General features: G+C 47.8%; 1 protein-coding gene and 1 long non-coding RNA gene across 2 annotated transcripts in view; one reads left to right on the forward strand and one right to left on the reverse strand.

Moving 5' to 3' along the window:
* Positions 1 to 26996, forward strand: part of TSHZ2 (teashirt zinc finger homeobox 2) — a 909619-nt gene that overhangs the window by 860822 nt on the left and 21801 nt on the right. The gene's annotated exons all lie outside the window — the stretch shown is intronic.
* On the reverse strand, positions 1140 to 6619 carry LOC145532404 (uncharacterized). Its single transcript, XR_014073204.1, has 3 exons — positions 6462 to 6619; positions 2028 to 2381; positions 1140 to 1543 (listed from the first exon to the last, which is right to left on the reverse strand). It is a non-coding gene; the product is annotated as an uncharacterized LOC145532404 (long non-coding RNA).

Genomic DNA, 26996 nt, shown 5'->3' on the forward strand with positions numbered 1-26996 from the left:
CACAAGAAATATCACCTCTCTGTGCCTCCTTTCCTTTTTTGTGCAGCGAGCACAAACAGCTCCTTCAGGATTTTTAGAGGACTGATTGAGAAAAGGTTTGCAGGGGCGAGGACAGGGCCTGTCGTATATAAAAATAGGGGTTATTACTGCCCATGGTGGCTGATTTCCAACCACCAGCTTTACAAAGGTGGCACGAATCAAGATGTTCACTATTGTCATTTATGCAAATTAAGGAGACAACACCTAGGGAAGAAAATATCTTTCCTGTCTCTCTTCTTGTTTTCCTTCTGTCTTTAACATACCCCATTACCAAAAGCCCTTAAGGCTTCTGTTGATCACTTACACAATAAACAGATTAAAATCAGCAAAGCACCGGCTTGGCTATTGTCTAAGCTTCATCTTCCTAGCCCAGTGCACAGCTTGAGAAATGCCTGTGGGGGAAAAATTAAAATATGCAATGATAAAATTGTCGATATTGTTGATTCTAGAGATGCAAGAGCCACGGTTCAGACACGTGTACCCTCCCCTGGCTCAGGACCCACGGCCCCCTTCCACAGTTCCAGCCCCTTCCTCTGATCCCCACCCACGCCCTCCCCCACATACCCCACACACGCACAACTTTCTCCAGACACACCTGAATAATGCCATCTTTATTACCTTAAAACTGTTCTTCAGATAATCTGCCTATCTCTAGCTGCTTCTACGGTTCCCCCCAAATCCATATAATGTCTTAGCTCCATAATACAAACAATAAGCAGAGAGAAAGTATATTACAGGAAAATCACATGATACATATGCATGTGTGTACACATTATATGTGTGTATATGTTCTATATGTGGATATGCATGTGCTCATACGCTCAGTTGCTCAGTCATGTCCGACTTTGTGACCCCATGGACTGTAGCCTGTCAGGCTTCTCTGTCCGTGGGATTTTTCAGGCAAGAATACTGGAGTGGTTGCCATTTGCTTCTCCAGGGGATCTTCCCAACCCAGGGATCGAACCCGTGTCTCCCGTGTCTCCTGCACCGCAGTCAGTTTCTTTACCACTGCGCCACCTGGAAAGCCCCGTGTACATGTATGCACACAAACACACACACTCAGGCATCACTGCATTAGGAGACATAAGCAAAAGTCTGGATTTAATAGAAGTAAGATGATATTTATTTGCACTTTTTATATTGACATTTTGCAATAAAAGCTAAATAATACATGTGTGCATTTGTGTGTACACACATTGTGAGTCCAACAACTGCCACAAGGGCAAGGAAGCCAGGGGAGGGTTCAAGCAGTGTCCGCACTGAGGAATTTGCAGTTTTCAGTGTAGGAGGGTCACCCTGGTGCTCACGTGCAAGGCGCGTGGGTGGAGGCAGGAGGGGGCAGGAGGCCATCTAATGACCGCCACCGTCACCGTCAGCTGCAAGGGCTCAGAGGGAGCGGAGAGAGTGGAGACGCTTGGTGGCCCCACCACTGAGCCCCACTGGTGCTCTGGGCACTGGCCGGAAGCCTCAGCAGTCCTCAGGGTGATGTGGCGGGTAGTACAGCCTTCAAATACGGAAAGAACACAGGCTTCACTGACAATATCAGGGGAACTGGACCTAATAACACTATCCAGAAAAATCTGCTAATCAGGTCGTTTCTTCCCACAGTAGTGGGGTTTGATTCACCTGTCAATTTCCCCTGGACTCTGAGCTCCCTGAGAGCCCAGCCTTTGCTCTTTCAATCTCTGTGGCATCAGGGATTAGGATATCGGGTCTGGGGACCGGATCAAATCCTGCCTATCACCTATCTGTGTAAATAAAGCGTCAGGGATGCAGCCACACCTGTTCATATGTTACCCGTGCTGCCTTAGCCCTACGACGTCAAGGTTGAGGACTTGACACAGCCCTGTGATGTGTGAATTCTAAAGTATTTACTATCTGGCTCTTCAAGAAAAAGTTTACCAGGCCCTGAGCTAGCACCATGCAGAGAACGAGTGTGAATGCCAATCATCACAGGACTTCCACTGACTGCTTTTCAGCTGACGCACCCCTTGAACGGCACCCCCAAAGGTGAAACTTTTTTTCTGGGTCACGCTCCTTCTTCTGATTTGTCCAGTTCTTTGGGGAATCCCTGAGCAGAGTTGGGTTGGAAAGGCAGGGTGGGGAGGGCTTGCAGACAGCAAGCGGAGCCATCAGGAGGGGACTCTTTCGCAGGCTTGGCCCCAGCACCACCTTGGGCCGGGCAGTTCCCCCGGGGCGTCCCACACTGCACAAGACGTCACAAGACGCTCGCATCTCCGGCCTCCAGCCCCTAGATGGCAGTGATGCTCCCTCTCCTCCAGGGCGTCATGTTCAGAAATGGCTCCCAGGAGGCAAAAATCTCCCAGTTGAGACCCATGGCTCTAGAGAGACAGATTGCAGATAAGAACTAAGTACTGGGGTCTTCTTATAAATGTCCCCAAGGATAGTCTCCACATTAAATATATATATATATATATATATTTGACAGGCATATACACAGCCTCCCTCTGTAGTGCAATCTAATAACCCACCTCGGCCCTAGACAGGAAATTTCTGATGTCCAGCCTGCTGCTGCTGCTGCTGCTAAGTCGCTTCAGTCGTGTCCAACTCTGTGCGACCCCAGAGACGGCCGCCCACCAGGCTCCCCCGTCCCTGGGATTCTCCAGGCAAGAGTACTGGAGTGGGGTGCCATTTCCTTCTCCAGATGTCCAGCCTAAACCCCTTCAGTTGCATTTGCCCCTCATTTTTCTTACTCCATCATTAATGAAAAATAAAAACTAGAACCAGTACATAAGCTCTCCATATTAACCCTCCTCCCATGACAGTCCCTTCACAGAGGAAGCCGGGGAATACATAGTACAGTCAGTCAGTCAGTCAGCTTCTGAGTAGCCCTCTGCCAGCACTGCTCTAGGGGCTGAAATAGAACAGGAAAAAGACTGACCCAGTTTCTGATCTCACGGCTACATTTTAGTGAAAAGAACAAATTAGTAAGTAAATAATCAAAACAATATGAGTGATTGTTGAGTGTCTGATGCTATAAGAGTGAGTCATAGCAGCAAAAGAGACACAGATGTAAAGAACAGACTTTTGGACTCTGTGGGAGAAGGCGAGGGTGGGATATTTGAGAGAATAGCATTGAAACATGTATATTGCCATATGTGAAATGGATCACCAGTCCAGGTTCGATGCATGAGGCAGGGCGCTCAGGGCTGGTGCACTGGGATGACCCTGAGGGATGGGGTGGGGAGGGAGGCGGGAAGGGGGTTCAGGATGGGGAACGCGTGTACACCCATGGCTGATTCGTGTTGATGTATGGTGAAAGCCAACAGTATTGTAAAGTAATTAGCCTCCACTTAAAATAAATAAATTAAAAAAAAAAAAAGAGTGAATCATAGGGGGCTTCCCCTGTGGTCCAGTGGTTAAGAATCTGCCTTGCAATGCAGGGGATGAGGGTTCAATCCCTGGTCAGGGAACAAAGATCTCACATGCTGCAGGGAATCTAAGTCGTTGCACCACAACTAAGACCCAACACAGCCAAATAAATAAATAAATCTTTAAAAAAATGAGTCATAGGTCAGTTATAGCCCAATAAACCTGGAGGAAAAAAGAGTAGATGTGCCCTTAGCTAGGATGGTAAGGAAAGACCTCCCTGTGGAGGAGGTATTTAAACAGAGGCCTAACTACGGCTAAGGAGCAGAACCACTGAGAGAGACATGGGCAGAAATGTGTGGTTTCCCTGTGTTAACCCTTCGGAGTTTGTGTTCTGGGATGGGTACAGCGAGGCCTCTCTCCTGATGTCCCCTCCGTGTTCCCAGCCTTCTGACGTGAAGCAAGGAGCCTCCAAGTGGTCCTCCGTTCCCCGAGCAGCTTCATGAAACAGCCCTGTTGGGACTTCCCCATTAGTCCAGTGGTTAAGACTCCATGCTTCCAGTGGAGGGGCACAGGTTCAATCCCTGCTCAGGGAACTAAGATCCCACATGCTGTGCAGTGCAGCCAGTAAATTTTAAAAATGAAAAGAAAGATCCCTGTCGATCAGCCTGACTCTTTACCGACTGAGCCACCAGGGAGGCCAAGATGTGCATAAATTCTGCCCTCAAATAGCTCACCCTCTGCAGTGGAAGGAAATCCAGAGAGTCAAACGTACAACAGGACCACACAGGAAGAATGGAGGGTCTGCGTCCGCGGGAAGGGAGGAGACGCAGTGTCGGTACAGGAAGAAGCTCAGAATAACGTGGGGTCAGAGAAAGCCTGGCTGAGACGCGGTGGCCGAGGGTGGGCCGGGCGGGAAGCTGGGCGAAACAGGGAGAGGAACCAGCGGCCCGGGGTCGCGCAGGCCCGTTCGGGAAAACCTCACTGACTGGGCTCCTCAGAACGCCAACCCCACAGGAAGCTCCTCAGGAAAAGCGTGTGGGTCCAATAAGCCTTACAAATCCCGCATATCCCATGTCTGCAGTTTGTGTTGTCCGTTAGCACACAGACAGACAGACTGACCGAGGGGCTAAGTGGAGCCTGGTTCAGCCCGCCACCAGCCTCTGCGACTGCACGGCCATCTCTGCATGCGACACCTGTCGGCATTCCGCAGAGCTGTCTCCACGGGAACCAACCACGGTTTAAACTGAGGGCCCTTTCTCTAACATCCGCAGGTTCCTTGACTCTCTGCCCCACGCGGGACCCTTCAGCCAGCACTCAACGAGTGCCTCTTGCTGCGTGCCAGACGCTGAGCCAGACCCCGCCGGACACGGCGCGGGGACAAGGCTGCCGCCTCCTTCTCACGGGTCACACGGTCAACCAAGCAGAGGTGCGCAGAGGAGAGCGCAGCGCGCGGATGCCGAGGCTCCCCTGGGGAGTCAGCGGCCCAGACTTTCCAGGAGACAGTTTTGGGACCAAACGGAAGAGACGTGTCCCAAAGCACTGCTCCTCTCTCGTGACGTTTTCTGGACTAACCGTAGAAGGAGCGCACACAGAGGACCCTTCCCAAATCCGAGTGCTTTTAAAAGCAAGAAGCGGGTGGCTGCTTAGAGATCAGACAAAAGGAAAACCCGCCCAGCAGTTTGTACCTCCTCAACACCTTCCCAAGAAGGGGATCGCAAGCTTCAGGACCACCCCCGGCAGATCCAATTGCAAATGAACACCTACGTACAGCTCCCCAGCCCCAAGCAGCCCCCGAGTTAGATTGAACTCATTTCCACCGCCATGAACACACCGTCCGCACCAACAGCATACACAGGGTTCACGCTGACGGATCCGGCCTCCTCACTCACCACCTGGAAAGCATTCATTTTCGAAGGCTAGGCTTTCCTCATAAAGATCTAGCGTCTGAAAACAGGAAGCAGTGCTGGGCAGAGGGGAAGAACAAACCTTCCTTACTGACTTGTAAAATATACTTATTTTTCAGTCCAGTTCAGTATTCAGTCGCTCAGTCGTGTCCAACTCTTGGCGATCCCATGGACTGTAGCCTGTCCATGGGATTCCCCAGGGAAGAATACTGAGGTGGGTTGCCATTTCCTTCTCCAGGGGATCTTCCCGATCCAGGAATTGAACCCGGGTCTCCTGCACTGGCAGACAGATTGTTTTGCCACTGAACCACCTGGGAAGCCTGTACTTATTTTAATCACCCCTGAATATACTCATGTTTAGTTCAAAATATTGTCTCCTTCAGTTTACAGTCAGGATTTGAAGAGCAATGTAACACAGTGTTAAGAGCATAGAATCCAAATAATGATGCCTACACTTACTAGCAGAAATTTAAGTCCCTGATTAGAGCCAGCTACTCTGAAGGGCATTACCTATTAACTCCTTGCTGCATTCTTAGCCCCATTTTACAGAAGAGAAAACAGAATCTTAAAAAAAGTGCAATGGTTTACCCAAGGGCACACAGAGGAAGACACACAGCCAGATTAGACACCTGCCTTGAGTCGCCTCCTTATGACAGGCGTGTGGACCTTGGTGTGCTTGAATTTCAGCCCTGGAGCTTTCCTGCAGGGGCGCCTTCAGGAAAACCTGCCAAAACCTGCAGCCGCCCTGAGAACTCCCATGGATCACCTCACTCCTCCCGCTTCATCCACACTCCAATATTAAAAGGTCCATTGGTTTCTCCTCATTTGACCAGTTAGACAACTGATGCTCTGAGAACATCCGAAACTGGTCCAAAAAAACAAGCTGCAGAGTAGCCAATTCATGTCTTAAGCCAGCGATTCTCAGCCAGGGCGAGTTTGTGCACAGAGGATGTTTGCGTTACCTGGAGACCTGCTGGGTGGTCGTGACTGGGGTTGGTGGCACTGCTGGCATCTGGGAAGAGACCAGGGTGCTGCTGCACCCTACACAATACACAAGACCGCCCCCATCCCACTGTGAACAATTATCCAACCCAGAGGGCAGGACGGGCAAGGCTGAGCCACCTCGGTTTAATCCAGGTTTATCCAGCACCAGAGTCAATAATCGTCTTGCACCATGTTACTTACTTAGGGTTCATAAGAGCTGACTCACTGGAAAAAAAGACCTGATGCTGGGAAAGACCAAAGGCAAAAAGAGAAGGGGGCAGCAGAGGATGAGACAGTTAGATAGCATCACCAACTCCATGGACATGAGTTTGAGCAAACCCCAGGAGATAGTGAAGGACAAGGGAGCCTGGCGTGCTGCAGTCCATGAGGTCACAAAGAGCTGGACGTGACCTAGCGGCTGAACAACAACACAAGGGTTCATAAACCTCAACAGTGTTGACATTTGGGGCCAGACGTGTCTCTGATCTGGAGGCTGTCCTGGAGCACGTGTGCAGGATTTTCACAGCATCCCTGGCTTTTCCCCCTTAGATGCCAGTAGCCCTGCCCCCTCCCTGCGTCCTGACGACCAAAAACATCTCCAGGGATCACCGAGTGTCCCAGCACTCAGCTCGTACTTCAGGACCCTCTCTCCTTCCTCTAGTGGGGACGCACATCACCCCCAGGTAAGAACCATCACTCTAACAGAAGGAAAATCAGTTTAGCTTTGAAATAAGAATTAAAAGCTCCCCTGGGAAATATTAAGAGAACGTTCTGGATAACCATTATTTAAATACGTAAAAAAATGTAGGTCGGAGTATGTGTGAAAATATATTAAATACCCGGCATGTCTGCCAGAAAAGAATATCCCCTTTTATGATCTCCTGCCCAAGTATTGTTGGGGCAACAAATTAACCAACCTCTTTAATTCCCACCTCTGCCTTATCCATCACATTGAGCTTCAGAGACTATCCGGCAGAACAGAAATATAGAGCAGTATTCCGCTTTTGTTGTTAACAGTGTTCTATTTTGGGAGCCCTGTTATTATTCCAGAATGAACTAGATCTTAACTTGCAGCAGTGTTACTAGGAGAGGAGCCCTGAGTGGCCCGTGACTGACCCCACAGTGGGTGGCCGCCAGCCCCTCTCCCTTCAAGAAGCTGCCTGTGCTCAGACCCCAGGCAGCAGATGGGGCCCGAGAAAGCCAGACAAGCACCGAGGTCGGGTTCCAGGTGAATGAGGCTCTCGTTTCACTGGACGAGAGCTTGTCCTTCTCCAGCCAGCTAAAAATGTACATCTGAAAAAGTGGAGCATCTTTACCAGTGACCATCTATTAAAAACGTTCTCACGACAAAAACATCATTCCACGAGAAAGAAGACAATTCTGCTGTTTGCAGCAACATGGATGAACATGAAGGACAGTCTGCTGAATGAAGGGAGACAGACAGAGAAAGACAAATACTGAGTGATCTCACTTCTAAGTGGAATCTAAAAAACCCAAACAGAGAGTAGAGGGGTGGAGACCAGGGGCTGAGGGAGGGGGAAGCGAGGAGATGCTGGTCACAGCGGACCAGCGCTTAGTGATAACGTGATCACGTTCCGGGGAGCCAATACACAGCACCGTGATCTATCAGTGATAGTACCGTATGGCATACTTGGAATTTGCTAGAAGAATAAATCATAAGCATTCTTGCTACACACACATAGACACACACAACTATGGGAGGGGTGTGTTAATTAACCTGATTGTGGTAATCCTTTCACAGTGAATACACACATGAAGTCACCACATTGCACATTTAAAATATATACAGGGCTTTAAATAGTTTTTATGTGGCTGCCCCGGGTCTTGGTTGTGGCTTGCCGCATTTTTAATTTTGGCATACGGGGTCTTTAGTTGTGTCATGTGGGCGCCAGTTCCCTGACCGGGGATCAAACCCCAGGCATTGGGAGTGCAGAGTCTTCGCTACTGAACCACCAGGGAAGTCCCACATGCTGCAGCGAAAACCTGGCACAGCCAAATAAATAAATATAAATATCATATATATATAATATTTATACACAGTTTTTTTGTCAATAAAAAAGAATTTCCATGGCTTGGGAACTGAAGCACAGCTAAGATCTAGCAAACTTCCCATGATGATATAAATCAGGGGGTCAGCAAATGTTTTTGATAATGAGCCAGACAGTAAATATTTTCAATTTTGCAGGTCATACAACCTCTGTTGCAGCTGTTCAATTCTGCAGCATGTAAATATGGCCATAGACAGGATGTAAATGATGAGCTGTGTTCCACTAAAACCTTATTTATGGAATCTGAAATCTGAATTTCATGTAATTCCTAAATCATGAAATATTCTTTTCATTCATCCTCAACCATTTAAAAATGGAAAAAAAAAAAATATTCTTTGCTCCTGAGCCACAGGTGGACAGGCAGCAGCCGGGTTGGCCTCTTACATGGAACATGACAAAAGAGGGACATCTCATCATCTCCCCCCAAAATCCCATAAATTCCCACTTTTCCATCTTTAAGATGAAGAAGATCATCCTGGACATTTAGGACTTGGTTGGTGGCACTACAGGAAAGAATCTTGCTAACACTTGAGTTTCTGGAGTATTCTGTCTTTAGAGGATTGAATAAACATTACAGGGCAAAGTTGGAGTAACCTAGTGCTGGCTTTTTTCTTTTCCTGCTGTGATTCCATAAAACAGGAGTTTATAATAGAAAGTAGGGCTTCCCAGGTGGCTCAGTGGTCATGAATCCACCCGCCAATGCAGGAGATGCGGGTTTGACCCGTGGGTCAGGAAGATCCCCTGGAGAAGGAAATGGCACCCACTCCAGTCTTCTTGCCTGGAGAATCCCATGGACAGAGGAGCCTGGCGGGCCGCAGTCCACGGGGTGGCACAGAGTCGGACACGACTGACTGAGCACACACAGTGGAAAGTAACCAATGAACTGGATATTTTAAGGACCTCCTGGGTAAAAAATAAAATAGAGAAGAAGAAGGAAAAAATCCTTGGTTTCTAAACTGTATAAAATACAAAGCTCTCAGTTCCCAAGCGAAAGGAGGGTCTCAAAAAATGTGCCCCCAACCCCTGTCTCTCTAAGCACAGACAAGCATCAGAACCAAGAGGAGAGAGGCTTATCTGAGAACTTCTTGGAGGTTATAAATTCTTCATCAACTCCAGATTAAGTTTCTAAAAGGGATTTTTTTCTACTTTTTTTTTTAAGTTATCATGATCACAATTTTCAGATTTTCAGCTACGTATAAAACTTTTTTCTCCCTCCTTCTCTCACAGAGAAGGTCAATCACTTTTTAGATATAAGAGAATTTGAGAAGAGATTAATGACAAAGACAAATGATGATTTTTATTTTAGCGGAAGTTTCGGTGCGTTTTCTGCCCAGCCCGGGGACTGATAATAAAGTACACTTGACATATAACTGCGTAAGTTCTTTGCTTTCAAGTTCCACGATGGATCAAAAGAGCCAATTCTCTCTTTAAAAAGAAATGTCCTGGAAGGAAAAATAAAAGGAAGGTTGGGGGGAACCTCATCCACCTCTTTTGTCTTTTTCTCTTTTCTTTGTGGCCCCGAGACAGAGCCTTGAGTGACTTCTTCAGAAAAGAGATCAGTGAAATTGTCAGTTGATTACTTCTCCTTGATTAGCATTTATAAGAGCCCTGTGATACAGTATTTGCATTCCTATTTAGCCGTGATTTTTGTGGGGCACCAATGATTAAACTTGTCACGGGGCTTGATTGACGGGGTCAGATCTTCACTTTCTACTCTTTTGAAATTAAAAACAAATGTGTCAGCTGCCTTCATGGGCCGGAGCGCCGTGAAGCTCGCCCGCCTTGTCATTGCAGATAGGTCAGGAATGTTTTAATTTTAGGGATGGATTCTGCTTGTCAAGTAGAGTGTGATGGCGTGTGGTTCTGGAGATGAGATGTGAAGGGTGTAAAACAAAGAAGGGGAAGAACAAAGACAAAGACACTCACATTATTAGACAGATTTAATTAGTCTGAATGGATATTATGCTAGATGAAGCAGTGAGCTGTGAAATTAACCCTTGATTACAGACTGGCGGATCATCCTCGGGAAGAGAATCAAACCTTTGTGAAGAGATGCGAGGTGTGATTTCAGTCCCTCCTGCCCTCCTGGGTTGCCTGCCAGATCCGCACCCCCACCCAGTCTACTTAAACAGCAGGGGAAGTTGGTCTTGAGCGTGTTCAAGCTGGTGCGCCTAGAGAAGGAGTCCTCTTTCAGTTCGGAGAAGTGACAAGCCAGCGGCGGTTGGGTGGAAAGCTAAGGGGCTCCCGATGATGCAGGTTTCCGAATCCAAAACCGAGATGAGGGACAGCCAAGTCTAAATGAGGGTTGTTTATTTTGCGCGTCTGCATTGAACAGCTCCGGCAGTCACCCTAGAAGGTCACCTCCCAGCAATGCCCCTGATACAACCTTCCCCTACATGTCCCGAACGCAGCCACGGTCTTCTCCAGGGAATCCCAGCTACCGTGTAACTCCCAAGAATTCCACATATATTAACAGAGAGATGGAAGGCCTAGACACCTGATTCAGCACAGACGTCCAATTAAGCAAAAATTGCTTATACCGAGGACCTCAACAAGGAGGGGACGGTTGTGAGAAACAATGTACATACGAAGGTCCATGGGTCTGAGATGCTGTGGCCATCCAGAAATCCATTCACTCGTACAAGTTATCAAGGCTGTACAAGCCTTTGTACAAGCCTTGTATAAGCTGCACCAATTAATGTCTCTACTTCTGAGTGACTCCGTCTCCATCATTCCCAGCCCCAGTCTCAGGAAGGGGAGCCTCCGGGAGCATCACACAGAGAAGGAGGGTCTGTTAGGCTGGCCCAGGGTCAAGTGGAAAGTCAGCAAACTGGGGGGAAGTAGGGTTGTAGAATTTGCTTTAGGGTCCTTCCCCAAACCCAGTCTTCTCATTGGTTAATGCGGAGTACAGCTCCTTCCCTAAGGAGCTCTCCCAGTCACGCTGAGTGAAGTCTGAGTTGTGCACGGAAAGGCATCCTGGGTCATGACTATGGTCAGCGTCAAAACACAGGGCACTAATTCCCAGTCACTGTTCTGGCTCTGTGCCCTGTCTTCCTCATCACAGCTTCGCGCCTTCATGTTTAAATGGCTCCCGTTTAGCAAAGTCCTGGTTGAGGAACTCCCCGGGCAGTTTCCAGCTGTGGACTTCGGACCCTGGATGAGCTGCAAGTGGCTGCGCATCATCCATTCCCCGTTGGTGTTGAAGGCGAGGGCGGCCATGAACTCACTGGCGTTACACTGGAAGTTTCTCTTTTTTATGATTTTTATTTTGGCTGTGTTGGGTCTTTGTTGCTGTGCGGGCTCCTCTCTGGTTGCAGCGAGCAGGCTTCTCACCGCGGTGGCTTCTCCTGTTGCCCGTGCAGCCTTCGGTAGCTGTGGCGCTCAGCCTTAGTGGCTCCACGGCCTATGGAATCTTCCCAGACCAAGCATCAAACCCACATGCCCTGCCCTGGCAGGCAGATTCTCAACCACTGGACCACCAGGGAAGTCTCACCTTGAAATTTTCTGAATGTTAGAAACGGAAGGGAAATTGAGATCCTCACCCTGCCGTGCTTCTGGGAGTCAGTCCTGTGTGTGTGGACATGTTCACAGGTCAGGGTGTGGGGATGTGGAGAATTACTGCTCTACCGGGAAACGCGAGGTCTCTTTATCAGTGGGTGCTTTGGGTGGCCAGCCAGTGGGGGCCACATCGCTCCAGGAAGATGTATCTCAAGGTTTCTGGAAAGTCAGACTTTCTACAGGTAAACACAGCTCCTTTGAAATGAGGATTGTTTTTTTCCCAGAGGTGAGGTAGTGTTTCTGAAGAAATTCCTTCCTCAGGTCTAAGTAACAAGAGAACCAACCTCCGGCCTCCACTTTGACTTCTCTGAGTTTCAGAGGAGGAAGGGACTTAAGCTCATCGGTACTTGAGCTCACCAGCATTAGCACACTTACCCCTGTACACACACAGTGGTCACACAGCAATTTACACAGCACTTTGGGTAGGGGGGTGGGGGGCTTCCTTGATAGCTCAGCTGGTAAAGAATCCGCCTGCAACACAAGAGACACCGGTTCAATCCCTGGGTTGGGAAGATCCCCTGGAGAAGGGAGAGGCTACCCACTCCAGTATTCTTGGGCTTCCCTTGTGGCTCAGCTGGTAAAGAATCTGCCTGCAATGCGGGAGACCTGGGTTGGATCCCTGGGTTGGGAAGATCCCCTGGAGAAGGGAACGCCTACCCACTCCAATATTCTGGCCTAGAAAATTCCATGGACTGTATAGTCTGCGGTCACAAAGAGTCAAACACAACTGAGTGACTTTCACTTTTTCACTTTGCAGGGGGCGGGGAGGGGGGCAGCTATATATTTGTATGAAAGCATATTCAAATGCATGTAGGTGTCCGGACTTCTCAGCTTCATCACTGTGGACTTCATAACCTGGATCACCCTCTGTTGTGAGGACCGTTTCATGCACTGTAGGATATTAAGCAGCATCCCTGGCTTCTACCTACTAGACATTAGTTCCCTCACTCCCCCACACGTCTCCAGACATTTCCAAAGGCTCTCTGGGGGTCAAAGCCATCCCCAGTTGAGGACTAACATGTATCTATGACAAACCTAGACAGTGTATTAAAAAGCAGAGTCATCATTTTGCCAACAAATGTTCATCTAGTCAAAGTTTTGGTTTTTCAGTCGTCATGTACTGATGTGAGAGTTGGACAATAAAGAAGGCTGAGCACCAGAGAATTGATGCTTTCAAACTGTGGTGTTGGAGAAGACTCTTGAGAGCCCCTTGGACTGCAAGGAGATCCAACCAGTCAATCCTAAAAGAAATCAACACTTACGCTGAAGTGGAAGCTCCAATACTTTGGCCACCTGATACGAAGAGCTGCCTCATTGGAAAAGACTCTGATGCTGGGGAAGATTGAGGACAAGAGGAGAAGGGGGTGGCAGAGGATGAGATGGTCAGATGGCATCACTGACTCAGTGGACATGAGTTTGAGCAAACTCTGGGAGATGGCGAAGGACAGGGAAGACTGGCGTGCTGCAGTCCATGGGGTTTCAAAGAGTTAGACTCAACAGAACGACTGAACAACAATAAAAATGTATCTATAATCCTATAGACACTATTGGTTAGGAAAAAGCTAATAAAAAAAAGTGAGCCAAATTAAAGAAAAACAAATAGTAGAGAGAATACAGGTGATCCTGATGTTGCAAAAACAAGAATAAGTTTAGGAAACGTTAGTTTGGTATCAAATTCACATTTTACAAATGAGGATAACTGATGCCCAGAACATGGGCTGGGTTGGAGCAGAATCACCCAGGTTTTGTTCCCGCATTAATCTCACGAAAATAATACAGGAAGTGGCACAGCACGTGGCGATAATGATCTGTAACCTGCACGGAGCGCCTGCTGTGTGACAGCTTATTCCATGTCGTAACTTGTTTAATATTTATGCCAATGCCATGACGTAGGAATTAGTATCATTCTCATTTACAGAAAAAATAAGAAAATCTGTTAAACAAATCTATTTTGGGAAAAGGAAGATAATAAGTAATTTGGTGGAGCTGTGGATAGAATATGCAATTTATCATTTATGCTTTCATGGTGGTGGTGGTTTAGTCGCTAAGTTGTGTCCGACTCTTGCAACCCCGTGGACTGTAGCCCGCCAGGCTCCTCTGTCCATGGGAATTCTCCAGGCAGGAATACTAGAGTGGGTTGCCATGCCCTTCTCCAGGGGATCTTCTCGACCCAGGAATTGAACCCAGGTCTCCTGCATTGCAGGCAGATTCTTTACGGACTGAGCTAAGAGGGAAGCCCCGTTTCATGCCATAGTTTAAAATATTTTTCTTGGAAATTCCTTGGTGGTCCAGTGGTGAGGACTCTGTGCTTTCACTGCCAAGGACTTGGGTTCAGTCCCTGGATGGGGAACTAATATCCTGCAAGCTGGGCAGCTTAGCCAAAAAAAAATAATAATAATACAATAAAATAATTCTCTTAACGCCTACTATGTTTCGAGCTGTCATTGTTCAGTCGCTCAGTCGTGTCTGACTCTTTGTGGCCCCACGGGCTGCAGCACGCCAGGCTCCCCTGTCCTCCACTGTCTCCCAGAGTTTGCTCAAACTCATGTCCACTGAGTTGGTGATGCCATCCAAGCATCTCATCCTCAGATGCCCCCTTCTTCTGCTGCTCTCAATCTTTCCCAGCAGTAGGGTCTTTTCCAATGAGGCGACTCTGAATCAGGTGGCCAAAGTATTGGAGCTTCAGCTTCAGCATCAGTCCTTCCAATGAATATTCAGGGTTGATTTCCTTTAGGATGGACTGGTTTGATCTCCTTGCAGTCCAAGGACTCTCAAGAGTATTCCAAGTGACATGCCACATCTGAGTCAACATCACCACTTAACTCATATCACTATTATTATTCATCTTTATTGCCATGGGTTTGTGTTCAATTCCTGGGTCGGGAAGACCCACTGGAGAAGGGATAGGCTGCCCAGTCCAGTAACCTTGGGTTTCCCTTGTGGCTCAGCTGATAAAGAATCCTCCTGCAATGCGGGAGACCTGAGTTTGATCCCTGGGTTGGGAAGATCCCCTGGAGAAGGGAATGGCTACCCACTCCAGTACTCTGGCCTGGAGAATTCCATGGACTGTATAGTCCATGGGGTTGCAAAGAGCTGGACACGACTGAGTGACTTTCACTTCACTCACCGTATTAGCAGAGGCAAGGCTGTAGCTGCCATTTCTGCATATTACTCACACCAAACTAGAGAATTCGCTTTTTCAATTGAACTTCCAGAGGTTTCTCGCTGTCAAAGAAAAGCAGGAAGGTTATAAATTAGAAACACTTTGGGCAGCAAATAAAACACAACTTTATGTAGAGTGATTTAAGTAAATCGAGGCTTTCTCATCTCACCATCATGGCACCCAGAAGCAGTTGTATCGATGGGTTGATGGTGTTAGAAGGTGTCTCTGTGAGTCGCTTGGTTGCTGTCTCACAGCTGCAGGATGGCTGCCGACATGAGACAGGATGTCTCCATTCAAGGTGGGGCAAGAAGCGAAATGACTATACCGATCGCCTGGGTCCCCTGTTCTCTGGGGTAGCAAGTCTTTCCAGAGACCCAACAGAATTCCACTTAAGCTTCCTCAGCCAGAGCTTTGTATCTTGATGTCATTCATGGAAGCGCAGTGCTGCCGCGTGAGTGTTAGCTGGGCACGTGGCCACAGAGAACAGGAAGAGGAGGGAAGTGGACACTGAGCAGATGGCCGACAGCATCTGTCCTGAGGACCATTCTGGGAGCAAAGGTGCTCGGTCCATCCTCTTCTCCTTTCCTCCCCTGGTCCTTCTTAACCAGCAAGTGGTTGGAGATCTTTTTTCCATTCTGAATTAATGTCAATTAATCACCAAATGTGGACTAAGGAAATACTGTTGACCAAAAATGTCTTGAGTTCGGTGGAATATATAAACAATATTATAGGGACTTCCCTGGGGGTTCACTAGCTAAGACTCCTTGCTTCCAATACAGGAGGCCTGGTTTCCATCCCTGGTCAGGGAACTTGATCCCACATGCCACAGCTAAGAGTTTACGTGCCCCAACTAAAGATTCTGAGGGCCACCTCTAAGACCTAGTGTAGCCAAAGAAAGATAAACAAACAGTATTACCTGCCGTCCTCCGCACCAGCACAACAATGGCCAGTGGAGCACTGACCTGAACACGAACTATTTCACATACACCATCTCGTGTGATCGTCACAGTGACATAAGTGTTATCATTCACATTTAGCCAAAGAGGAAATTAAATTTCAAGAAGCAAAATGGCTCACTGAAGCTCGCAGAGTTGTGAAGTGGCAGCTCTGGGTTTGAACCCAAGCCTGAGGAGCCCCAAAGCGCACCGACCTCACCTTCAAAATGCTAACAATACAAGAGGGGAGTCAAGTTCAACTCACTCTCACGGGAGGTGGTTTTCCAACATCGCAGGACAAAGCAGAGGAAACGCTAAGACACATGATGCTGGAAGTAGGTTTCGGAAGAATAACAAGGAAGACGCGTTTCATGAGGGCCAGATGTAGTCAAGAGAGACACTTGAGTTGTCCCTTAAGAGCTATTGGACTTGGTTTCCATAAATAGCAGTTATTAAGATCAACGCTGGGCTCCCAGCTACAACAGAAGCAGAGACACAAACAGAACTCGGGAAATCTGGGCCTCCGCAAAGCACGCAGGGACCGTTACACCCAGCAAGGTCTATTTGGACGTGGCGGGCATTTTGGAGGTTTCTCAGTGTTCGCTGCCAGTCCTGGGACCGCCTGCCTGCACCACGGGCTTCAGCGGCTGGCCGTGCTTTGGCCGAGCTGAGAGCAGGCCGGGCCACAGGCGCAGGGCCGAGTGCACGCCGGGGCCCTCTCTGCTTCTGAAGCCTGTTTGTGCAGACACGTCTTCCGAAACCAAACCCAACAGCCCTCCAAGCTGAAAAAGGAGACTGTGTTCTTTCCTGTCACACAGTGTTTCTGAATGCCCAGGGATGCAAAAGAAAGGAAACAGAGCCCAGAATGTCCAGGATACTGGATATTCCCAAATCACACAACAGACAGGAAGCTTTCTGAATGAGAAATCCGCTCCTTTCTTAAGGGATCTCCCCGTTGGTTTGGAGACTATACTAGCGCTTCAAAAACTCTGATGAGGAACAATTTTAATTCGATACAGCTCAGTTTGACCAACTATTTCTGAGCACTTCCTTTGTGCCAGGCTCTCTGCGAGATTCTCTCGCAAGATACTGGTGGATGCAAAGATGAGTAAGGCCAAGAGGGAGCCTTATGGCAGAGAAAGCGGCCAGGGTCTCACTGGGAGGACAAGGAGGTGGTACGGAGCATGCTATGATGGCCCTTCTTCCCCCATCTTCTTCCGTTCCGGAGTGATGGGAAAATGATGCATATGGTGACTTCCCTTGTGGTCCTGTGGTTAAGAATCCACCTCCCAATGCAAGGGACACAGGTTCAATCCCTGGTCTGGGAAGATCCCACATGCCTCGGAGCAACTAAGCCTGTGTGCTGCAAGCACTGAGCCTGCTCCCTCTATAGCCCGTGCCCCGAAACAAGAGAAGCCACTGCAGGGAGAAGCCCACTCACCACGACTAGAGAGCAGACCTGGTTTGCCGCAACTAGAGAAAGCTCGCACGCAGGCCCAGGGCAGCCAAAAAAATGTATAAATAATTTTTTCAAAGGATGCATATGGAAAAACAAAACAAGGGAAGGCATTGTATCAAGGTGGCAAAGAGCATTTATTTGAGAATCGTATTTTTCTAAGATCTGAGCCCTGCTACGCTACTTGTTCACATGTTTGGATGAGTCACTGTACCTCTCAGGGGCTTTCCAGGTCACTCAGTTGGTAAAGAATCCACCTGCAATGCTGAAGACCCCAGTTCGATTCCTGGGTTGGGAAGATCCGCTAGAGAAGGGATAGGGTACCCACTCTAGTAACTTGGGCTTCCCTTGTGGCTCATATGGTAAAGAATCCGTCTGCAATGCGGGAGACCTGGCTTTGATCCCTGAGTTGGGAAGAGGCCCTGGAGAAGGGAGCACCTACCCACTCCAGTATTCTGCTCTGTACAGTCCACGGGAGGCAAAGTCAGACACAACTGAGCGACTTTCACTTTCACCTCTCAGAGTCTCAGTTTTCTCATCTGTAAAATGGGTGTGGTAAAACTCCCTACCTCACAGGGCTGCTGTGAAAATTTATCAAGATCATGCAAGAAGAGCACTTAGCAGAGTACCTGGCACACACTGAACTCTCCGATAATTTTTGTTTTCAGTCATAACAATTGCTGATAATGTATTGTTACTTTCATTAAACTTAGTGCCCTATCTGGAATTTAGTAAGCATTCAAGTATGTTTTGCTACACTTATTATTGCTGCGGTTGCTGTTGAAGTATTTAACACTGGTGTCTGGCAAAACAGAACCACTCAATGGGCACAGCTGGGATCCTTCTAGAGCCCTGTTGAGTAAGCGTGGCACTCTCCCTGTGGGAGAACCTCTGGGAGACTGAGCCTATGGAATCCTTACCCATGATTAAATATGGGAGGTAATATCCTTTTTCTCTTTCACCTCTACGAAAGCACCCTAGTCCCCTCGATCCTTCCAAAGTCATCATAAATGTAAAATTCACCAAACTGAAGCCAGAAACTTCCAGACTGCCCTGGCTAGGACACACACTACCCAGTGGTGTATCTGTGCTTCTATGCTTGACACCAAGTATGACTCAACTAGATAAAAGATGCAGAGGGTCTGGCCCCATGTTTCATTTCAATTGGGTTTCCCTTCCTTCAGGTAGTGTGTCCTAGAAACTCTGAGAGCCTCCTGCAAGCCTTACACCTACCTTAGATTCCACCTTCTTGCTTCCTTACTCTTCCTTGTCTCCTATGGTAGAAAGTCTTCCTTTATTTCAAAGGGTTACTGAAATACCACCTCCTCCAGAAAGTCTCCCTGGATCCTCTTTCTTTGCCCAAGCTAGAAAAGAAATCGTTCCTGCCTCTGAGTATCCTCAGAGTATTCCCTGAGCTGTGTCAAACTGTATCTTGGTTTTTAACCATGTATATGTTAGTCATGACTATGGATTGCCCATGACAGAAAATCCACTCAAACCAGTTTAAGTCCGGAGGGAATTTATCAGCTCCTCTGAAGGTCAACGGTGTAACTAGATTCAGAGGAAGCTGAAACCAACGTTTAAATGGCTTCACTGGAAATCTGGCGTAACCTCTTAAATCTCACTGGCTCTTCAGCAGCGCAGTTCTCTGACACTATTTCCACCACGTGGTGGCTCCGGAGCTCCAGCTGAGCCCCTCCAAAGAAAAGGGTTCCAGCAAATGTCTTTCATTGGACTGAACTGGGTCAGGTGTCCATGCCTGGACCAATCACTGTGGCCAGGAGAGCAGAACACAGAGATTGGCCAGATTGGAGTCACGTGCTGGGCTGGTAGCTGGAAAGCAGGGTCAGCCCCACCCAAGCCATTGGCCTTAATATGAGAGGTGTTTCCCTAAAGGAAGATCAGGATTGGTGCCCAGAAGAAGTAACAACTATGTATGGCAGGTATAAAAGCTCTGCGGGTTCATCTTTTGGTACCTCATGGAGCCTAGGCATTTTTCCTCATAAAGTAGATGCTCAGTAAAATTATAGAAGGAATGAAAAAAAGGGAGGGATGAAAAGAAAGTACTTGCCTATTGGATTTGCATGCTTCCTCTTGACTCAGTTATATTGGCCAAGCAGAGGTCACACAGCCATCTGAGTATTTCTCCAACAATCTCTCTTAGGGAAAATCTTAGTAAAGCAGACATCACAGACCTTCCATCTGGAGTCGGAAATGATGTAGACGATCCTAACTTTTAATAATCCAAAGTGCCTCACACCATATTTTTTAAAATGTCGTTAACCAAATATGTGAGACTTCACCATGACCTAGTCCTTGACTCATCTATTTGAATCTTTTCTTTCTAGCCATTTCTGGTCATGAAAAAAGGGCAGGATTTCTGGCATCCTTCCTGCTTCTTTGTTATTAAAAGCAGGATCAGTTAATAAATAATTATGATGCTCACTTTCTAGGGAACAAGGAGATAAGGGCAGGAACACTTGAGTCTCACAAATTACATGCTATAGGATAGATTTTCACCCAGAGTGGAAAACAGCCTAGCATTCTTTTTCCTTCCTGTGGCATAAATTGTTCTAATTATATGTGCAAGATCCTCTATCCCCAAAGATATGAGTTGCAGGCACTGTGTCTGTTCTTTTAATTCCAAGCAGCATTTGCGGTTACGTGTTCCCAGCCCCCCTTGTTTTCAAACTGAATTGTTTCAGTGGTAGCTTGGTGTGTCAGCTTGTAAGTCTATAAAACAGTTTTATACCAGCTGGAGATTCAACATGCTACATGAATACATAACAGTGCCTAACCAAGAAGGTTTGTAATTCAGTAATTAGCTGTAATTAATGAACACAAAGTGAAGACTCATTTACAGTTTAAATTATCACATTAGCTCCTGTCACCCTCTATGTACACAAAACAGCAGGAATTCAATTATTTTTATTCTTCAAAGCTAATTTAAAATTTAAGGGATGCCATTACATGAAATAATAGGTAGGGAATGTAATCGAAATCACTGGGAACAGTTGGCCGTCCTTAGAATAAAAAAAAAAAATGCGATCGCTGACGATTTGGAAATGTTTTTTCATCTGTGAACAGATGAAGGATTGAAATCTCTGCTCTTTTCAGTGTATTTAATTTAAAAGAGGAAGCGAGTTTGGTGGTTGCTGAATCTTTGTGCAGAGAGAATCATTGTGCATAATTGTAAAAGCAGTTGATAACTGATAATGCTGTTGATAGCAACAAGATGACAGCCTGGAAGACTCACGTTCCATTATCCTTAACCGGGGCTGAGCCTACTCTGCAACTCCATGGGGTTCCTGGAATTGTCACCCATTTTTGATGCATGATTTCAGCTCAGGAGACCTTACGTCATTGTCACATTGCTGCAGTCCTCAATTCCTTGTATGTATATATGATGAATATTCTTTAATTCACTCATCGAACATTGACCCAGCACTTCCTCTCCCTCAAGACCACATCCTTGATCTCATGGAGCCAGCATTCCATGGGAAGAGACAGACAGTGGCTCTCAAGCTTGTCTGTTCACAGAATCATGGGAGAAGCTTTAAAAATGCCTGTCTATCAGTGCCTGGGTCCCAGTCCCAGTGAACCAAACCCAATTTTCTGGGAATCAGGTATGGGCATCAGTATTTTTTAATAGATTTCCAGGTGATTCTAATATGCATCAGAGTTGAGTACAACTGTGATCGACTAATAAATGCAACTAGTAAATTAGCATTCCTTGGTGATGGATGCTGTGATAAAAACGAAGCAAGGGAATGTAGAAGGTGACTGAGGGCTGCTCTGGAGTGAATATTCAGGGAAAACGTCTCTGGGTGGCTCCTTGGGAGGAGACCCGAATGATAAAAAAAAAAGGAGCCAGTCCTACACTGGCTCCTACCTCTTCCTTCCTTTCCTTCTCCTACGCCTCCTTCTTCTCTTTTATTTACTTACTATTTATTCATTGGCATTTTAACCCCTTAAAAATGTGAAAGCTTCCTTAGTTCAAGTGTCATCCAAAAAGCAAATCCAAAAAGCAACTTTGGCTCACTCAAACCATGTTCCAGGCAAAAAAAAAGACCCACACGTGCGAAGGCCCTGAGGCAGGTTTGAGTTGGATGCATTCGACCAGCAGAAAGAAGGCTTGAGGAGGTGGGGCTTAATAGGTTGTGGAAGAGAAGGCTGGAATGTTTAAGTGTGAGTGGACATTTAGATGCTATTTTATGTGTGATGAAAAGGCATTGATGTATTTCAAGCCGCGGATGAATGAATGTGTGTATGTGTGTAAAAGAGACACTTGTGTTCCCACGCTCACCACAGTGTATCTCCCAGCAGCTTCCACTCATCTCCTCTCACGGCGGTTCCAGGAAGGAGGAAAAACAGACCCGAGTGAAAGGGGAGCAGTGTCTGCTGCTTTCGACTTGGGTACCGCGCTTTCCCTGCCTCTTCCTATGACCACTTGTCTTTTCCTTTAAATAGGCCACTCGGAGCTCACCGTCTAATTTTTCATAGGTGATCGACTGCTGAGTGGGGGTTTAGGTAGACAGAGGGAAGGCGCTGATAAGCCGGAGCACGGATTCTATTAGGGAAATGCGGAGGTAATTAATGAATCCTGCCAGTAATTGGGAAGGTGTGAGTCCTCGTAATATCGTAATGATACTCATCCGTCTGGGCACTCCCGTCACTCCAAGCCATCTCTCATCACTCTCTGATCTCAGACTCTTAGCCATGCAAGTCTCCCTGACAGCCGCTGTGTCTCTGTCTCCCTAATTGGCCGGTATAGAGTTGTTTATGAATATTGTCGGCATTTAGGCCTCAGTTGGAGCTTGTTCAAAAATCGTTAGCAAAGTCGCCTTAACAGTATTGTCAGGAATGTATTCCCCTGTTTCAATATCTGTTTTTAAGCCAGCAGAGGTTCAGGATGAAATTAAGTGATGCATTGTGTGGACTGGAGCTCCGTGTGTGTCACGGTTATTAAACCATTTTTGAAGTAAAAACCAATTTACAGTAATTTCTCATCCCGCTTAGGGTAAAACTTCCGTTTGTGTGCGGGAACGGAATGTGTTTTTAAGAGCACGTCCTCTGTTCTGAATAGCACATTGAGTATATTAATGCCATCTTCAGACAAAACCATTTGCAAAAATTACAGTTTTGCATCGATACTGGTTTCTAAACATCCGTCACCATTTCATTCCAAATGGGCACCTTTACGGGAACCATTTGCCATGTTTTCTTGCCAACAATTTTTCCTGCACTCAAGTGGCTATCCTTTCATCTCCCCCAACCAAACTGGGTGATGGATTGTTTGAAATGCTACAAAAAAAATTTTTAAAGCCCTTATGAATCTGGTAAGTGAGTTTAATGTGTCTGTCATGATGTTTAAGAAGCATCTTTTAAATATTTAGAAAATATGGGAAATAGTATTGTAATATATAATAAGCACACTTTTCACATATTCAGATATGAAATAGTCTAGTTCAGAGTGCATCTTTATCAATTCCAAACAGAAGAGAAATGTAGGAAGCTCTGGTCTCCATTTTTCCCGCGTGGGGAAGAGAGAGGCTTGGGTGCAAAGGAGAGCCCTAATTCAGAAGTCTACAGGCTCCTCTTCTGCTCGCCAGCTCTGAGTGGCCTTGATTCAACTTCCCAGCCTCGCTAAGCTTCAAGTTTCCCATCTGTCTTCCCATGCCCGCATCTCAAATGTAGTTTACAGGTTTACAACACATTCATGGATATGTACGTCCTTAATATATGTATGTACATATATGCGTGTTTACTCAGGTGGCACTACTGGTAAAGAATCTGCCAGTGCAGGAGACCTGGGTTTGATCCCTGGATCCGGAAGATCCCCTGGAGAAGGAAATGGCAGCCCACTCCAGTGTTCTTGCCTGGGGAATCCCACGGACGGAGGAGCCTGGCGGGCTGCCGTCCCGGGGGGCCGCAGAGTCGGACACGACTGAGCACGCGTGCGCGCCAGCAGTGTAAGGACCAGGCCGGCTGGGACGAGGGAGCATTTCTGGGAATGTGCTTTCCAGAGCCTCGGTGAGGGCGTCAACCGTCCCCTTTTGCCTGGGACTGAGGGGCTTCCCAGAGTGGGGGTCCAAAACCGGACAGCACAGGCAAACGGGGCTGAGGAGGCCCCCCGAAGTGTAAGCAAGACTCCTCCTTCAGCCTCACCTGCAAGCCCTCGGTGGGCCATGGCTTGCTAAAGCGCCCAATTCTCAGAAAAAAATTCGCTCCCGTCTCTAACTCTGCAGATGACTTGCGTTTCTCTGTAGAACCACCTGGGATGTTCCAAGTCCTCTCGAGGGGTAGAAATGGCTGCAAGAGGGACTCGCTGGCAGTCCAGTGGGTTAAGACTCCGCTTCCATCGCAGGATGCTCGGGCTCCATCCCTGGTCGGGGAACTGTTAATAAGATCCCGCGGGCCCCGTGGCGAGGCCAGAAGACAAAGCCGCGGAAAAGGGACGGCTGCTCGAGCCACACCGGCGCTCCGCAGAGGGCGCCGCCTCGGCTCCTGCCCAAGTTTCTGTGGGTTCGGGCGACAGGGCCGCTGACGGCTGCTCTCCCATCCGCGGCTCTCTGTCCGTCCGGGTCAGCCCGGTGGAAACAGGCAGGGTGAGTCCTGCTGGGACTCGCCGCGAAGCAGCTGAGAGCCGTCCCCGCGTCCCGGAGCGGGGTCTGAGGACGTCAGCTTGGCAGGCCTTGCCCAGGGAGCCCTGTCAGCATCTCAAGGACGGGCTCGGGGCCTCCTGTTTGTCCGTGAGCAAACACTGGGAGCCCACAGCCGTCCCAGCTTACTGATCTCCCCTCTGAGGACAGTCCTAGCCGACGAAGCCTCTAGAATGCGAAGGGTCCCCAAGCCCTATAGCCTTTGGAGTGTTTATCACAAAGCTCCCGGGGTGGTCTTGACAGCCAGGACTTTCTCATGAAAGTCTTCGCTCATCCCAGCAGCACAACAGCTGGATCATCTCTAAATGAAAGGCTTTCTTTTGCAATTCCCGCCCGCACCCCACCCAGCCTGAGCGGTTTTTTTCTAATCACTCTTCCTTAAATCTGAATGAATCGCCCTAACAAATACAGCGGCTGGTGGGCCTCTGTCTGCGCAGGGAGACTGACAGGGTTCCGAACCTAAGCCGCAAACGGGAATGACACACAGCCCGGGGCTCCGTTCTTGAATGTGGACGTGCTGGCCCTTCTCGAAATAAAATACAAAGGGGGCCGCAGAGGGGGAGGCCCGTGAGGTGCAGGGAACTTCTCTGAACGCAGCAGCGGCCAACGCTGGAGGCAAACTGCAGCGCCGAGTAATTGTCAGAGGCTCGCGTAAACACATAAATAAGATAAATTTATTTTCATTATTCATATTTGGTGCTCTTCCCTTCCACTTATTTATGCTTTAAACAAGGGCTACGGTAAATATAATGATAAAAAAGTGCCTGCAGCGGACGGGAAGATGATCCAGAAACCCTGATATAAAGCAATACCTGTTTCTCCTTTCCAACCACTAACGAATCTTAACTGGAGCCAGGTTACGTTCCCATGTGAGTGATAAGCCATGATTTATTATGAGGTGTCATGAAACCGGATTGCCATCCAGTGAGACATGAGCTAGTGGAAAATATTTTCCCTGCTTCCCCACCTCATTACTCAAAGACGCAGTGTCCCTTCACCAAGCCTAATTTAACCGACTTGTTTGAGTCCTCTGCTCACGGGAGGTGGAAATTGGCCAAGGAGAGGATGTCTGGTAAAGTCTGATGCCCAAAGCCAGCGCCCTGGTCAAGCTGGTGCCAGGGCTGGTGACGAATTGCAAAATGGCCAGCCTCCAGAGAAGCCTGATCCCAAGAATCAACTCAACCCCCTGCCAGAGCAGCAAGAATATTAATGTGCTCAGGAAATGAAGCTCAAAGACCAACGCTGATGACTCTGGACCTCGTGTGAACTGTATATCGAGCCGTCCCACTTGGAACTCACACCTCGGTCCTTTAAGGCTTAACCCAGTGGTGCAAACGAGCCACTGAGCCTAAACGGCAGGCTTTTCCTAGATACGCTGGTGGCACCCGGGAAAAATGGTGATTGCCAGTCTGTTCTTCTGCCACTTAAGAAATCTCATGGGAAGGTGTCTAACAGCCCCCCCTCTTTTTTATATTTTATTTTTAAATATTTTTAGACTTAGCTGCAAAAATGGTGAGAGAGATGCTTCACCCAGCTTTTTGTAATGTTAACATCTTACCCAATTGTGATACAGTTATCAAAGCCAGGAACTCAACTTGGGTTCAACTCGGTTCACTCAACTACAGACCTTATTTGAACATTACCTAAAGTTCCTTTTGCTGCTCCAAGATCTAATTTAAGATTTCACATGGGATTTAGCTGTTACGTATCTTCCCCCCCCCCCAACGCCACCTGTGAGAATTCTTCCATTTTTCCTCGTCTTTGATGACATGAACGCTTTTGTCAAGTACTCGTTAGTTATTTTGTAGATTCCTCTCAATTCGGGTTTGTCTGCTGTCGTCCAGTGGTTAGATGGGGGTTCTGCATTTTTGGCAAGAATACCGTAGGAAAGAGGTTCCCTTGTCAGAGCATCATAGCAGGGCTTTCACGAATTAACACGTGCCACTACTGGGGATGTCCATGGTAATCACACAAGCAAGGCAGTATGTGGCCATTTCCTTTAAAATATGACATGTGCAGCTCCTATAGTCCGCAACTTTGTGGCGTTAGCCAGAATATCATGAAGTGCAAACATTCCATTCGGTGTCCCGTTACACTAGCTGTGTGATTTTGAACACAGAATTTAATGTTTCTCTGAATCATACTTTTCCCACCTGGAAACAGAAAATAACAGTCACCCTTTAAGATCAGTGGAAAGATCAGTGATCAGATATGCCAAGGCGATGTTCCAGGAGGCTCTCAAAAGTAGGGACCTCTGAAAATTATCTTGGCCAGTGCACCCAGTATTGGCAGCCCTCACAAAATGTGATGCACGTAGCCGTCACCTTTTACGGAGCAGAAGCCTGGAGCTCGGGGATGTGGAGTGACTGTCATGTCCCCCCGCCCGTCGGCCTCCGATGACCGGCCGCCCCCACTCTCGGAACACTTTCTTGTGGTCCTCCCCAGACTGCCTGTTTTATTGTTTGGCTGTGCTGGGTCTTAGTGGCACAGAGACTCTCTAACCCTCCTTTTGGAGTGCAGGATCTTAGTTACCGCATGTGGGATCTGACCAGGGATCGAACCTGGGCCCCCTGCATTGCGAGCTCAGAGTCTTAGCCCCTGGACCACCAGGCGAGTCCCCAGACTGCCTTTTTGGTATTAGTTACAGCCCCTAACCATTGGGCCATACCACAAGGCAGGACCTCACCACCTGGCAGTTAAATATACGGTTCCCCAGAGTTGGGAAGATCTCAGTTCAAATCCTAGCCGGGACCCTTCGGCCAAGCCGACCCCATTCTCTCTGCCTCTGTCCTCTGTCCTCCTCTCCAAAGGACCTAACTCATAGCGTCGTTGTGAGGATTAAATAAAGAAATAGATCAAAGCACATAACAAGCACGCAGTCATTACCTTTCGA

The sequence above is a fragment of the Giraffa tippelskirchi genome, chromosome 13 (assembly GCF_054371585.1).
Source record: "Giraffa tippelskirchi isolate mGirTip1 chromosome 13, T2T-mGirTip1v1.2.pri, whole genome shotgun sequence".
Taxonomy (NCBI): Eukaryota; Metazoa; Chordata; class Mammalia; order Artiodactyla; family Giraffidae; genus Giraffa; species Giraffa tippelskirchi.